The sequence below is a fragment of the Amblyomma mixtum genome, chromosome 1 (genome assembly GCF_055824585.1).
Source record: "Amblyomma mixtum isolate Tamu chromosome 1, ASM5582458v1, whole genome shotgun sequence".
Lineage (NCBI taxonomy): Eukaryota > Metazoa > Arthropoda > Arachnida > Ixodida > Ixodidae > Amblyomma > Amblyomma mixtum.
Genome location: NC_143012.1, coordinates 201,560,453 through 201,576,293, shown reverse-complemented (window position 1 = coordinate 201,576,293; position 15,841 = coordinate 201,560,453). Strand labels below are relative to the sequence as shown.

The 15,841-nt window shown below is 48.7% G+C and overlaps 1 long non-coding RNA gene and 1 pseudogene across 1 annotated transcript in view; one reads left to right on the top strand and one right to left on the bottom strand.

Moving 5' to 3' along the window:
* LOC149370548 (uncharacterized) overlaps positions 1–15,841 on the bottom strand; it is a 191,759-nt gene that overhangs the window by 114,216 nt on the left and 61,702 nt on the right. The gene's annotated exons all lie outside the window — the stretch shown is intronic.
* On the top strand, positions 5,583–15,773 carry LOC149370553 (uncharacterized; annotated as a pseudogene).

Genomic DNA, 15,841 nt, shown 5'->3' with positions numbered 1-15,841 from the left:
CTTTATGCCGACAATATCACCCTGTGGACCACCCACGGCAGTGACGGCGGCATAGAGAAAACCTTGCAGGAAGCAGCCACCCTCACCCAAAATTACGCACGGACCATCGGACTGTCTTGCTCCCCAGAGAAGTCCGAACTCTTCCTCATCTGGCCTAAGAACCACCGCTGTCCCCGCTCCCCCATTGCCATTGAACTGAATGGTGACCCGGTACCTGAGGTTGGCACCCTCCGTGTATTGGGCCTGCACATCCAGAACGATGGCAAAAACACCACCACTCTGAAGAAACTCAAGCAGGTTGTAGGCGCGATATTGCACCTCATCCGAAGGGTTTCGGGACATCACAGAGGCATGAAGGAGCGCGACCTATGTCGCCCCATTCATGCCTTTGTCCTCAGTCGTGTGCTGTACACTACCCCATACTTACAACTATCCAAACATGACATAAATGCTTAGGATGCTTTGATTCGCAAGGCATTCAAGGTAGCACTTCATCTTCCCCTCAACACACCCACAGACAGATTACTAGGCCTGGGCCTCCACAACACGATCGGGGAACTGGTGGAGGCCCACCGACAGGCCCAATACATCAGGCCCACACAAACCTCCACAGGTCGGTATTCCCTCGGCATCAGAATACCGGCCAACGACCCAACCCTCCTCGCCATCCCACGACCCCTTCACCAGGAGCTCCTCATCAGGCCGCTCCCGAGGAATATGCACCCGTCCCACCATGAGCAGCGCTGCAGAGCCCGTGCGAAGGCACTCCATCGAGCGTACGGCCCCGAGCCGGACGCCGTATGGGTGGACGCCGCCTGCACGGGTGATGAAGCGACAGCAGCTGTGGTGGACTCCTCTTTATCCGCCCTCCTCACACTACCTCTCCCTCCAGACACCTCCCCAGAAGCTGCAGAGGAAGCCGCCATTGCACTTGCTATCACCCGCACGGAAGCCCGGTACATTTTAAGTGATTCTAAAACTGCGATTCTAAATTTTGCTCGAAGCCGAGTCCATGTCCCTGCTTTTGGCATACTAGACTCGCCCGATGCACCCCCGCCCCGCCAAGTGGAGCTGATATGGGTGCCCGCGCACTCCGGGAATCCCGGAAACGAGGCCGCCAACCTTTTAGCCCGAGGTTCTTTAAACCGGGCTCAGGTGCCCTCGGATCGGGGATTCACGAAGGAGCGCATGCACTCATTCAGCGAGCTGACGCAGGCCTACAGAGCCTCACGCCAGCTCTACCCCCCGCCCCACCCCTCCCTAGATAACAAACACGCTACGCTCTGGCGCAGACTACAGACACACTCTCTTCCCTCACCCCTTACCCTAGCCCACTATCATCCCTCCTTCCCCACTCCAGCATGCGCCCTATGCCCAGAACCCTTCGCCTATTCCCTCCACATCCTTTCCCTCCACATCCTTTCCCTCTGCCCGGCGGACCCTCCCCCGCGGGACCTAGAGAACCCCAAGACCTGGGAGGACTGGGAGACCCTGCTGCGCTCGGAGGACCCGGCCGTGCAGACCATCGCCACCGGCCGGGCTGCCAGTGTTATGGACCTCAGGAACATAAACACTTGAGTGCAGTGGGGTCGTGCGGGCCCCCTGGGGTGTGCCCCAAATTCCTGGTACAATAAAGTTTTTTCTCTCTCTCTCTCTTCTACCTCTTGGCAAACAAAAGAATATGGCTTGGCAGAGGCCACATGGCTAACAACAGCTCTGAAATGGCTCACTTCACCTGGACACAGAGGAGTGAGGTAAAATGAAGAATGCTGCAACTAAAGAGTGGTTTGGTAAAGCAAGGACACATATAGAGAGAGGGTACCTCAAGGCCCCTTATGGAATGCTCATGGGGATGCTGAATGCAGCAAGCACTACAATGGTACTAGCGGCAGTCCCATGGAGACTCCAAACAGGAGTCTTCGGGCAAAACTGCCCGAAGCAGCGATGACTCAATGACCATCTTCTCAGCCAAGGATGACCAAACGCTAAGCGTCAACACCCAACAGCTTTACAACAACCTGAAACTAATGGGACTGAACATGTTTGAGAAGAAGACAAGATTCTTTCAATATAGGTTTGGAGAGCTGACTTCCTGGTACATGGATGGAGAGTTCACCGCACAATACGGGGTCGAGACATCAGCACTGCACCCAGGAGGAACCAACCCAGCCTGTGACTTCCACTCAGTGGCATCACGAACAGCAACCTCCCTGAGAACTGGAACCACCAACCTTTGTGGGGCACAAGCTAGACTCTGCCTTGCAATAGACAAGTACAGAAGATTGTGGAAGACCGACAAAATTCCGGCGATAAGGCCCAACAAGAGCGGCAGAGTCCAAGTGCTGTCAGATGGTGGGTTTAACCCATGGACCTGGTCAACTTGCCACCTAAGCTGAAACTCCCTCAATGACACCTCACTCACTCCAAGTTAACAAGTGTAACTATCTTGGTGGCCAAATAACAGATGATCTGTCTTCGAAGGTGTGAACTGAATATATCACTAATGTTGCTAACCGCATGCTCGGTTTCATCAGACGTAACTTTTCCCTGGCCCCTATTCTTTTAAAACTACTGCTGTACAAACACTAGTGCATTCAAAGATTGAACACGCTGCTTTAGTATTGTATCCATACACTAACTCTCCAATTGCTTTACTTGAATAAATCCAAAATCCCTCTGCAAGATTTATAATGTCTAGTTACTCATGTCATGCCAGTGTTTCACAAATGAAAAGAACACTTAATCTTCCAGATCTTTCCACATGATGACTCATTTCTCGTGTGTGCACTTTTCATCAAATATATTACACTAACAATTGCCTAAAGCAATCCCTGTTCACTCCTCCCATGTACTCAACGTCCTGCAGACATCACCATCTAAAGGTTCATGTTCCACAGTGCAGGAGTGACCAGTACATAAACTCCGTCCCAAAAACTGCCTTAGACTAGGATCACCTGCCCTCCTCCGTCATCACCATTAAGGACCCTGTTAAATTAAAGGATGCTGTTTATACTGACATGCTGTAACCACTATTTTTTTTCCTTTATCTTCCCTCCCCTCTCTGTGTGCCTGACTGGCTCCGAGAGTAACAAAGTGAAATGAAAACAAAATGAAAAGTTCAGTGCTCATAAAACAACAGGGTGCAAACTTCTGACAAATGCTACATACAATGATTTTTGGCTGCACCTCCTTGCTCTGGCAGAGCAGCTAGTGCCACCTGCACTTTGGCACTCGATCTGACTTCGTGCTGCACGAGTTCTGCACATCTGCACTAGCCTCCCTGTGAGTTCTCTTCTCCTGCAAGTAGTGCAAGGCACTTGGTGTGTTCTGTAGCAGACAAGCAGCAAACAGCTCCACGGCCATGCTTGTTGTAGTCAGCGGCTTTGAGACGGCAGCATACTCGTGCTAAAGTAAATTAGAATAGTCTAGTTCCCCTTACCTGTGCTAGATGCAGCATCTGTGCCATGCCCTCACCAAACAGCTGAAAGCATAATGCGTGTGTGTGCACACCTTTCCGTCTAGCCTTGCACGTTGCTTTACACCATTTCTCTTGATTGTGCAAATATTATTACACGAAGCACGATGAAGCGTTTGTAAAGAGACAGAATAAGATTGCTATTTTTAATACGTGGGTAATCGCAATATTTGTGATGACTCGCTGCAACATCATCCGCACCTCTAGCTTACAGTAGCGACTAGCTTTGAGGTCGCCAGTTAGGCCACGCCTTCACTTGCCAGTCAGTTTCTGATAGTCACTCCGTCGACAGTGAACGAGAGTTGTGGAGTTCAAATAAGTCAAGTTATCAGACAGCTCTTCTTGTATAGAACAGTGACCGCCTGAACCACACATACAAACTGTCAAAGGCAGTCTCGAGCGATAGCATGAATTAATAACCTCGTGAATTCAAAGTCCCGGCACCTCGTTTGTTGCCTCAATAAAGTACCCGCTGACTCGGTGACAGTCGACCCACACGACTTTGCACAACACAATAGAAAGGGTGGCGCCAAATTCATCGCTTTTAGAATTAACAAATTCCATGGCCACTCCACGAGACGCACCATCGAACAAATGCATTGCGTTCAACACAGCTAGAACAATCTCAAGAGTATGCCAAACCAAACGACAAACACCAACACACTGCTGTAGCGGACGAACGTTTCTGCACTTTTGCACTCCATTTGGCTGCTGCACAGAGAGCACTAGGGTCAGGGTGCACATGTGCCACAAGAACTGGCACTGCACTGGCAGGGCACTTCTGTGAACTAGTGCAGAAAGTGCAGCAAAATCGAAGACACCTTCATTGAAGTCAATAAAAAGTTTTGCATTTGCTCCGTAAGTTCATAACAGGGCCAATTTAGCCGGTAACAAAACCACCCCCAACTTTGATTTCCGTAGTGCCATGAACGGCCCTGCTGTAGCTTTCTGACTTCACTCGATTCGGCTGATGTCATGTGCAACAGAAGCAACAGGAGAAGCAGCCGCGCAGCACCACCTTGCACATGCTTTCTTTTTTTTTATTATGCCATCCCCAAGGAGGTTATATTAAAACTTCTGGAGTGGCGTGCTCTAAAAGTCAAGCCGGCGCTCACCACCGCGTCGCCGCGTTGTCAGGGGCAGACAAGAGGCAGAACAGGTAGCGTCCGGCTTGTAGCTTAGTGGCTCCGTGCTGTTTTGCTGCGGTTGTGCTAGTGCCCCGTTTCTTCAACGGACAACAAACGACTGAGTCGTTAATGGTGGGGTCGTGCGTCGCATCTGGATGTACGAATCGCGACAAGGTGCCAGGAAAAACGTTTCATTTGTTAGTATTCGCGGAGCAGTGTACTAGGGTCCATCTGTTCTGTGAGAAGGAGCTCTTGGATAAACCTCTCCTCTTCACTGGAGACCGGCACGCCATCGGGACCACAAGTAATGGGAACGCTGTCATCCGCCTGGCCAGCCGATGGGGAGCTCGGTGACGACGAAGAGCGGCCCCAGTTCCTCTCACGAAGCTCGAGGACATTGTTGACCATCCACGCCGTGGTCGGGTCAATGTCCTCCATCTGAGAGATCTCGCAGAGCTTCTCAAACACACTGTCGAGGACAAAACAGTCGGTTTCGGGTAAGCCCACCTTCTCATAGTCCTCCAGGTAGGCGCTAGTAAGCTTCAGCACCAGGATGGTGCATTTGATCGCACCTGGTCACTCCCGACACCATATAGCATGTCCAAGAACTCGTCTGTGCACGTTACATAACAGTTGCTAAGCACTTTATTTTGCTAGAATGAAGCACATACTGAGCCATGTTATCATGTTTCCATGCAATAGGTTTCCTAAAGATCCTGGTTTGCGTAGTACAGTGAACGTGCAGTACGGCAGGATGACGGGGAGCCTAAGGACGGTGACCATCTTTGTTCAACGCACTTTGAGTCTCAGTGCTTTGCCAAGACCGGGCAAACAACCAGACTGCGACCTGGAAGCATTCCTAGCATCTTTCCGGCATTCCCACCACATTTCGAGAAAGAAGCCTTTGAGTACAAACCCGGCCTCATGTAATACGTTGCCTGCGGTCAGTGGAGATTACTCGCTTTTAAGCTACTTTAAAAATGCACTGGTACAGGATCAGCGTTTCTAAAGTTGTTGATGCTGGCTCCCCAGCACTGCATGGCCATGTGAGTACCGCAATGCAAAGAGGGTCACGCGTAAGGAAAAAACACAAGCACTCTCTTGTCTGGGTGTTTTTTTCCCTTCATTTCAGTTTTGATCACTCTTGGCAATCGCACTTCATGTTTACTTTGCTATAACTTCAGGGCTCTGTATGTAACAGATGCTTGAAATCCACAAGCTCTCACTGACTCATGCGCTTTCCTTCTTACAGCGAAAGAGAAAGCGTGACCCCCCAAAGTGTGGGACGGTGCCTGCGAAGAGTCCCGAGATCAGCGAGGAGCCGGTGGAGCTCAAAGGACCTACAGTTGAAGCAGAACATGAGTCTACAGCTGAAGTGAGTCCACCAAGCAAGGACTGGTATCAGAGATGCAGAGGGACAGGTCAACCAGCTGAGGAAAAAGGTCAAGACTAGGGTGCAAAAGGAACTGACCCAACTGGCAGCTGCAGCATCACTTAAATTTAAGCGTTAGTCTAGTAGTACCTAAACCCCCTACTTGGTCTGCGTGTCATGCCAAAAAGAGTAGGTAAAGGGGCCGGTAGAAACAATAAAGTTATTCTGCACTGAACTGAACTGACGCTGCACCAGACAAAACAAACACAGGCAGCGCTGTGCAATGCTTCCCGCAAATTGGCCAAGGAGCTGAGGGAGAAGAAGCTCCTCTCAGAGAGAGGCCTTGAGGCTTTTGAAGCCGCCTTTTCTCCTGACATACAACAGCTCTTTGGCAGAGCCATCGAGAAGACAAGCAACAAATATACTCCTGAACTACATGCATTCACATTAATTTTTCACTTTTACTCTCTCACTGCATGTGAATATGTAAGAGCTAAGTTCAACAATGTTTTGCCTGCTCAGTGCACGCTGCACGAGTGGTACAAGGCAGTGAAGGGCGGGCCTAGGTTCACACCTGAAGCATTTGTGCTGTTAAAAAATGTGGTGCAAGGCCGGGATAAACCACTGTTTGCTGCTCTGATGGTAGGTGACATGTCCATCAAGAAACATGTCCAGCTAGTCGGCAACAAGGTAGCTGGCGACGTTGACTTTGGCACAGAACTGTCTGATGACAGCCTCCCAGAGGCAACCAATGCTTGCATGTTTATGGCTATTGCATTGAATATGAGGTTGAAGGCCCTCCTGGATATTCTCACTGAGCCCCTTTTTGAACTAGAAAGGGCAGACTTGGTGAGTGTCTGTGAAGAGTCGCATCAGCAAGAGCAGAAGTTGTTTCGCTGACATTTGATGGAGCGGCTTCAAGCTTCACCATGGCAAGGTGCCTCGGTGCGGACCCCAGCTACCATTCGTGTACGTTCAGAACCAGTTTTGAGCACCCAACTCAGCCATGATGCTTGATGCATGTCATATGATCTAACTGATCCGAAACTGCCTAGGATCTGAGGGTCACCTCATTGATCTTGAAGGTTCACATGTCAAATGATGCTACATTGAAGCTTTGGAAGCACTGCAGTACAAAGAAGGGCTCCACTTCGGAAACAAACTCGCGAGAGTTTATCTCCCATGTGCAGAAGATGAAGGTTTGGCTTGCTGTTCAAACTCAGAGTTCATCAGTCACTGATGCACTTGACTTTTTTGATGAAACTGCCGCAATTCCAAGGTACACGTGCCACAGCAAAATTCATAAGCATCTTTGATCGCCTCTTTCACTAAACTCAAGAAATCCCCTGGCACGCTCATATAAGACTGCAATGCGCAAGGAGAATGCAGCATCTTGAAAGTCATTTCTCCAGGACGCTGAACAGCACACAAGAAACTTGAAAGATGCCAGTGGAAAACTAATGACTGAGGGACAAAAGAAAACTGGGTTTGTTGGCCTGCTCATTTGCATGCAGAGCGTTGCAGCTTTGTTTGAAGGACTTGTTTCGACAGGAAAGCTCAAATACCTCCCGACACACAAGATGTCTCAAGATCATTAAGAAACTTTTTTTGGGTTGTGTACGGGGAAGGGACGGCTTCAACAACAACCATACTGCCTGCCAGTTTAAAGCTGCATATAAGCGTCTTCCTGTTCAGACCAAAGTCAAGTCATCTAACACAGGGAAGTGCTCCCAAGATGTTGTTACTGTTTTCGGTCTGCCTGTTGCCACTGATATGGTCGAGTCTCCAGTGGCAGTAACATCACAGAGAAGATTTGCGGTACTGGTGCCTTTGGACGACGCGCACGATTATAGTGACCGTGTGGATTTTCCCAAGTGCCTGTCAGCAGTAGCAAACTCTGTTGTTCCATATACTGCAGGATTTGTAGCTGCCAAAGTTGAGGTCTGTGTGGCAGCACTGCATTCTAGTGAGCTGACCGGCCTCATTCATGCAAAGAGCCATGGTGGGCTTATAGCACCGTCCAAGGACGTCCTGCAGATCTGTGAGGCTGCTGAAAAGGGACTTACGAGCGCTGCAAGTTCAGCGCAAAGACTTAAGGCTGCTGCATGCACAATGCGAACACCTTGTAGTGGATATTCGAACCACAGTTATTAAGCGGGCCTGGTACGCACAACTTGAACCTCACCTGTTGTACTATGACCCCTTAGACAACCACATTTACAACTCTTTTACACATTTACAACCACATTTACAGCGCTCTGTCCTGTCCGCCTTCTGTCTTTTCCTAACCGTGTTCGCGCTGCTGAAATCGTATTTACAACTTGTCCAAGAAAATTGTGCAACTCCATTTCAAGATCAGAATTCATCATATTGCCAAGGAGATGAACCGAGGAAACTGCAAAGAAAAGGTGCGCACTCCCTTGTCCAGACTATCTTCAACAATCAGTAACTTAGGTGTATATATGCATTGCTCAATGCTGTACATACATACGCCAGATTTAGATGGTAGGCATTGCTGTTCTTGAGAGTGCTCTTTAGGTGTCAGTTTTTGTTTCAGTAACTTGTTGCTTCTCATGTTTGCCTTCCTACCTTAATTTGGCATGGAACCCTTTAATAGAATGAATGAAACCCGACTAAATCAAAGTATAAAACCTGACTAAATAAAAGTAAAGTGTGATTTCCTTGACGCTCTTCATGTGTAAACAACCTTAGAGCTTAAACTGAAACCCACGCTGCATACACTGCTTATGGCACCATGAAGTAGTTCTGGTATTCACAAATTAAACTGAAGGGTCATATGGTATTAGTATTACTGCTGATCTGGGCTGTGTGCGACAGATCTTAATCGAGAAGGCAATGACAGTCTGTTGGACCACTGCAGTTCTCTTTCCGCATGTTTTGATATTCGAGAACCCTACTATGTAGTACAGAACTATAGACCTTTCTATCGTGGTGAGCGCCACCTTCCAAAACAAGCCTCAAACCAGGGATCAGAAGGCCAGCAGCAGCTCATTGGTATCGAGAGTAACGCGCATCCCAGTGTTGCCCGTTGGCTCTGGACTGCTTCGTCTGGTGCAACTTGCTGCAGGCGTGCATGTGCGTGATCGTTTCCCGCGGTCATAGCAGCTCCCTTCGATGTCGGAAAGGTACAAAACTTCTTCTGCACAGCACTGTGCTGTTTACAGATGCACCAGCAAGCAAAAGAAAAGAAATGCGGCGAGAAAAGTGCATTGTAGAACTCACACGCCCTTCTTCAAGAAGACTGCGGGTGCAACATGTTTTTGTTGCACCAATTTCCCGCGGACCCTGATCTGAGGCAGCGTTGGATAAGTGCTGTGAATCGGAAAGACTTCATTCCTTCAGAGTCTTCCCACATGTTCCCTTCATTTTGTTGATGGGAAGAGAGCGGAGTAAAACCCGGAACCCATGCTTCGCCTTGGCTACCAAAGGAAGGTAAGACGTGCAACGAGTAGTGCAATAACAGTTCGCTGAGTGCTACCAATCTCTTGATGCAGGTTGTGGAAGGAAGACGACGAATAATTAAACATGATCCTGTTGTGCCCAAAAAAGTTCGTTAAGACGCGTCGTAGCAGGGCAGCAGTGGTAACAGAATGATTTTGTTTTCGGCGAGCGAAGAATCTCTTTGAGGGACCAGCTTCGATGCAAAGTCCTCCTCGATCAGCCGTGTTGAAAATAAGCGAACGGTTCGCCGAGACAAGAACCACCGCAAACGGTAAGGCCTCCATATCTTGCCGTTTGTCCATTTCTTTCTTTGCAACAAAGGTCACCGTGGTCCTGTGAATTGACAGATCATTACCACACACTTGCAGTCTGGAATGGACTCAAACGCATTGGAAATGCTCTGCGATGCCGCCCTAGTAATGGTAGGTGTTATTTTCGTTGTCCTAGAGCAAGTTATGTTGAGGAGTGAAACAGAACAACTGACCCGCGGCGTTCAGAGCCAGTGGAGGCTTGCACCTTTGTGCGCATCGGGTCGGAACTTCGATGACCATCTGCCTAGTGTGGCAGCGATGTAACAGTAGAATAGTCTAACTGTGAGGCCATTCTTTTACAAATGTCCGGGTCTTTACAGTGTACTTTGCCACACGATCCTTTTCCCGCCCGGCTTCGGACTGGAACAGCCTTCCAAATGAAATCGGCACTATCACCTGTCTATCCACTTTTTTTAAAATTGCATATCGCGTACATCTGCCACAAAGATGTTTACACCTATTCTGTTTTACCCATTTATCAGGCTTAGTTCTCATTATGCAATAACCCAAACAGGAGGCTTTATAAATAAATGTGAAATGTAGTTAGTTACCTCTACTCATATCCTCATATGATCAATGGCACTGATTTTTTTTTAACTCTAATTGAACTACACAGATTTTACTTGCAAACATTGCTGTCTATTTTAAGGAACTTAGTTCAGCTCGATCTCACAAGAATCAAAGGATGAAATCACAGTTTCAGCCCAGCCAGCACAGGAACTGCAGATCAGCGAAACAGTGAGTAAACAGGTGTCGGGACTGACTTTCAGACCTTTTCGAATGGTTTCAGTAGTGCACTTGCATTGATTGTCCTACCAGTATGCCATATTTGTGTGCTATATATTTGTGGTGATAATGTCAAACTTTCGTTTTGAACAAAACAGACAGTGGTGGAAGTCTCCAACAACACTGGCAGTGAGACAAGCTCTTCTGCGCAGCCTGAGAATGCGGTAAGAATGGCAACTGTTGCACTATACTGCCGATAGCACTGATTTTTTCAACTGTAATTAAACCCAGGTTCTCTGCGGTAATGCTCAGCAGACATTGCTATTTATTTTAAGAAATGTAGTTCAGCTTGATCTCTCCTTTGCAGGAATCAGAGGACAATATCATTATTTGTGCCCAGCCAGCGCAGGAACTGCAGAGCAGTGAAACGGTGAGTAAGCAGGTGGGGGGACTTGCTTGCAGACTTTTTTGCAATGGTTTCAGCGCTGCACTTGCACCGACTTGCTTATGAGCGTGCCACATATGCACCCTATATATTATTGGTCATAATGTGATACTTCTTATTTTGGGCAAAAGAGACATCGGTGAAAGTCTCCGGCAGATTCAGGAGTGAGGCAAGCTCTTCTATGCCGTCTCTCTTCTATGTTCAGGACCAAACAAGGAAGCCAGCCGTCATCGCGGCTATCGAAGCACTTGAGGCAGACAACGATGAGCTCTCGGAATGTCTGGACCTGATTGCGGAGAGAGAGAAAGCAGAGCAGGAAGCAGAAGAGAGAAATGATAAACGCATGGTTGAAGAGAACAAGCGTTAGCTGAAGCATCTTGAACTGGAGGTGCTAAAGGCTCGAAACGAAAATGATGAGGGCGTAGCATATAGCGCAGGAGAGCTGAAGTCGGTCAAAATGAAAGACCTCATGCAGACTTATAGGGAAGGAGAGGAAATAGGTCAATTTTTGGTAAACTTCGAGTGCACGTGCGAGAAGGCAGGGTTTACAAGGGCAACACGGCCGCAGTGTTTGCCGACCTTATTGCCACGTGAGGCTGCTGATGTGATTGCCCGCTTGAGTAAAGAAGATGCAGACAACTATGACAAAGTCAAGTCTAGTCTACTGAAAAAGTACACAATGTCAGTGGAAGCATTCAGACAAAAATTTCGCAACGCCGAGAAGCAGAGGGATGAGTCATACCCAGACCTCGCATACAAGCTAATGTCGAACCTAGGGGAATGGCTAAAAGAAGTGAAGGCGTATGATGAAAGTGAGAAAATGAGGAAATGTTTCGGCCTCGAGCAGTTTTATCGTCGGTTGCCTAAAGACATAAGGCACTGGGTGCAAGACAGGCCAGACGTTACGACTGCCTCGAAGGCAGCTGAGCTGGAAAAGAGTTCGTCTCACGCAGTGCACTCGACAGAAAGGAAAGCCCCAAGAAAGAATAAATAATACCTGAATAGGAAGACATCTGTGTGGAAGGGGCAGCTTTTCAAAGAGAAGGAACAGGCACGGAGTGCAGAATCTTCAGAAAAAGGGGCGGGGGTAAAAGAGGAAGCCCCTGAGGCAGTAGAGTGCCAAAAGAAAGCGTTTGAAAAAGAGACGGGCCCCGGTATGCTACAACTGCCAAAAGCTGGGACATGTAGTGGCGATGTGCAAAAGCCCCAAAGTTGTTTGCTTGTCAGTGGACAGCAACGATGAAAATTTGAAGCTTCTAGGGCCCTACATCTGAGATCTTGTAGTGAACGAAAAGCCGTGTCGTGTGCTGCGAGATTCGGACGTAGGTTCGTACAATGGACGTAGTCCACCCATCCTATGTGGAGCCAGGGCAATTCACCGGGTAGTGCGCCTGGATTAAGCAGGCGGAGGAAGCCAACAGGTTGTGCCTTCCTGTCGCTAACATATACATTAAAGGCCCCTTTGGTGTACTTCATACGAAGGCTGCCGTGTCAGCCATTCTGGTGATGCAGTACCCCTATCTGTTATCAAACAAATCAGATCAGCTGCTGCGGCAGAAGGACCTCGTGTTCGGGGAAGGGACTGTCTACGCGCTAACTTGCTCAAAAGCACGAAAAATTGCTGCTAAGGCCACCTCACTGGAGGTGTCAAGTAGCGTTGACACAGTTGGAGGTGAGCCTTCTGACACGTCAGGAGAGGTCCCCGCGACGATGGCTAAAGTAAAAGGTCTGGGCAAGCCCGAAAGTAACTAGGATTGTCTTGAACTTAAAGAGGCCTGTGATAAGCGTCTGATAACCCCGGCATCTGATAGACTGAAAGGTTGCTAGGGATGGACCGATCATCCTTGATAGCAGAACAAAGGGCAGACTCCACACTGCAAAATCTTAAGAGCCAGAAGGACGAAGGTGTCACAAAGAAAAATCACACAGGGGTACAGTTCGACCAATTAGCCATGCCTCAACGGTACTGCCGTGATCCTCAACGTTACCAGCGTAGGTGTCAAAGTGTCAAGAGAATTGGTGGCGATGCCGGAAAAGGGGACAAAAAAAGACACCTTTCTTTTGCATCAGATAGACAGTGTTATGATTTGAATTCCTCTGTGCATCGAGACTGCGGCGTTGAGATGGCCATCCGCTGCCTGGTAAGGTTCATCAAGGCCATCTACTTGGGCCACAGTGGCATGGTATCGTGTGTTGGCGGCGACGGCGGTGTTCTGTGTGATTCACGGCGGATGCGGCAGAGGTTGTTTACAGCGACCAACGGCGCCTGTATACTCGCGGTTCTGAACCGACTTCTCCTCTTGCCTTGTGCAGAACCCTATGCACGAGTGAAGATTCAGCATTCCGTTCCCACGGTGAGCTGTGCAGTGCAGGTGTCTGACCTTCGCCACCACTTGGGTCTCCTTCTGTGCTCGTCACCACTGCTTCAAGAATGGCCTGGACCGCATTTTGTCAGAAGTGGTAAGAGTGTGCCGGGGACATCGTGGTGGGCGGTGCCCGAAGACTGGGCACGTGACTCAAACGACAGTGATTGGACGCTTTTAATTGAACTCAATTCCCCAACCAGGGACCTAGGGACAAGGAACCCCTTCAAAAAGAGCCGCAGAGCTCATTTTTGTCGACTGAAATCTGAAATCACCATGTAAATAAATCTCTGCTAAATTTCCCTATTTCTCGACCCGTCTCTGCATCGGCATCGACTGCGATGCCAGAGTGCCTGCACCCTGAATTTTGACTTGGTTCATACTTGCCTGTCGAGTCCGCTATTGGAGCAGACGCAACGCCACAACAGCTATGGGCAGAAACGACCAGTCTATCCAAAAGAGGTAATAACAGAATGCATGGTGTGGCTTTTTCTTTCGCCTAAAGTATACAATCATGTTCGGACGTCTCCGCTGCATACACTTTTAGCCAAATTCACTCTTAAATGGTACATGAGACCCAGCCCAACGTCATCAGGGATGAGTGTTTGCAGAGAGGGAAAGGTTGACGTATGAAGCCTCACTACTGAGCACCACGTAGCATATGGCCATGTTAATAACTGACAAAGCCAGCATCAAGCCAAAATGCATTTAGGACAGAAAATCTGATGCAGTGTTCGGTTTCCAAGACAAACCTAATAGTGACATGCCTTACAGTTCAAAGGCAAGCAATACTCACAAATAGTCTTATGCTTTGTGCTTCATGGCATCTCCAGTTCTTGCAGAATTCCCTGCTTGTACTACTTTACTAAGCAGCTAAGTGGGAGAGACATATATATGTGGACTAAAAAAGTGATATCCACCATCGAGTCATGTGGCTTTTTGGTTGTGCGCATTGTGACGGACAATTATTCTGCTAACACCATGATGTTTAAGCTTATGGGCAATGGTTGCCTGTTGACAGTAGTGAAGAACCCACACGATCCTCATCGAGTGATTTTCCTGAGCTTCGACCCCTGCCATGTTCTAAAAAACACACAGAGCCAGTTTCCTGAACACAAGTTGACAGACAGTTCAGGTATCATCTGCGGGGCATTTGACCGAAAGTTTTACGAGCTCCAGAAGGGGATGCCAGCCAAGTTGGCATGCAACCTAACCAGGAAGCACGTCCACCCGACAAACCTAGAAAAAAAAAATGTGCTGCAGGCTGCGCAAATATTCCTGTCCCCGGTAAGAGCAGCAATAGAGCACCTCAAAGAAAATGCAAAAGGAGACTCTGCCTTTCACATGTTTAGAAAGGCTAGTGCCAAAGTCCATTTCATGAAGACAGTCAAACAATAGAGAGTTTTAGCTGAGCGTTTTTACGGCCAGCGGAGCGGAGCGGACGAGCGCGGATGCCACTGCGCATGCGCAGTGCGCTGGGGCGGCGAGCGCGTTTACGGCGCCCCGCTGGGAGGCCTTCCTCAGCGGAGCGCGCGAGCGTGCGTAAGCGTGCGCGGGCGTGTATGGGTATTCAAGATGGCGGCCGCCAGCACGACCGCTGGCAACGCTGTTTCGTCAATTACGACCGCGGCGCAGGCCCGTTTGCAAGCCAAGAAGCCTCGCAAATGCTTTACTCCATATGAAGACATTTGTATTATGCGGGAAGTAGCAGCAACGAGGCCTTTTGGCGACGAGATTAAATGATATTAGTGATCACGAACCTGAAGAAAGTGATCAACAGAGACCTCAAGCTGCGTGGTGTGAAGGACAGGGTTGATCTTCTGGGATACTGGAGGCAACAGGATACGAAGAATTTGAAGAAGTAACTTCTGTTTGCGTATACTGCTAAAACAGTTGTACACTATCGTTCACTTGTTTATGAGACGTGTGTATTTTGCCATATTCAGGTCGGGCACGGAAGAGGAATACGTGGAAAAGGAACAGATCCTGCAGGATTTGTCAGATTATGCCCGCACTGTTAACTATGAGCCCCGAATATTTCTGCGAAGCGGGGGCATTGTTGTTAACAGAAAGAGGCAGCAACTGGCAAGCAACTGCACTACCTCCATGAAGAGGACCGCGATTGACGCGGGAACAAGTAGCAGTAATTCGGCGCAGGAAGAGGCTCCTTACTGCAGCGATTCTGCGGCGGTGGCTTCCCAGAGTTGCGTGTTAGGAGCAGTGGATGGTAAGTTTTGACATGTGTGGGTCCGTGTCGCGTGTTTGTGTTTTTGATCTTCGGCACGGAAATTAGAAAATGCATGCAGAACTTGGAACATGTTATGGGTGTTCTCATCCTTTTCAAAACGAAAATAGGTCCTGAAAACACCACTGTCCATCGCGTCAATGTTGAGAAGTCCACGTACGGAAAGTGGGTCACGGCGCGTCTGTCCAAACACTTCCAGGCACAACAAATCTTCTATCTCGGACCATTTAAGTCTCGACAGGAGTAGCGGATCTTGCAATATGCTTTTCGGCATCTTGGAAACGGATATAAGCAGAGCAGAAGCAACTAAAAAAG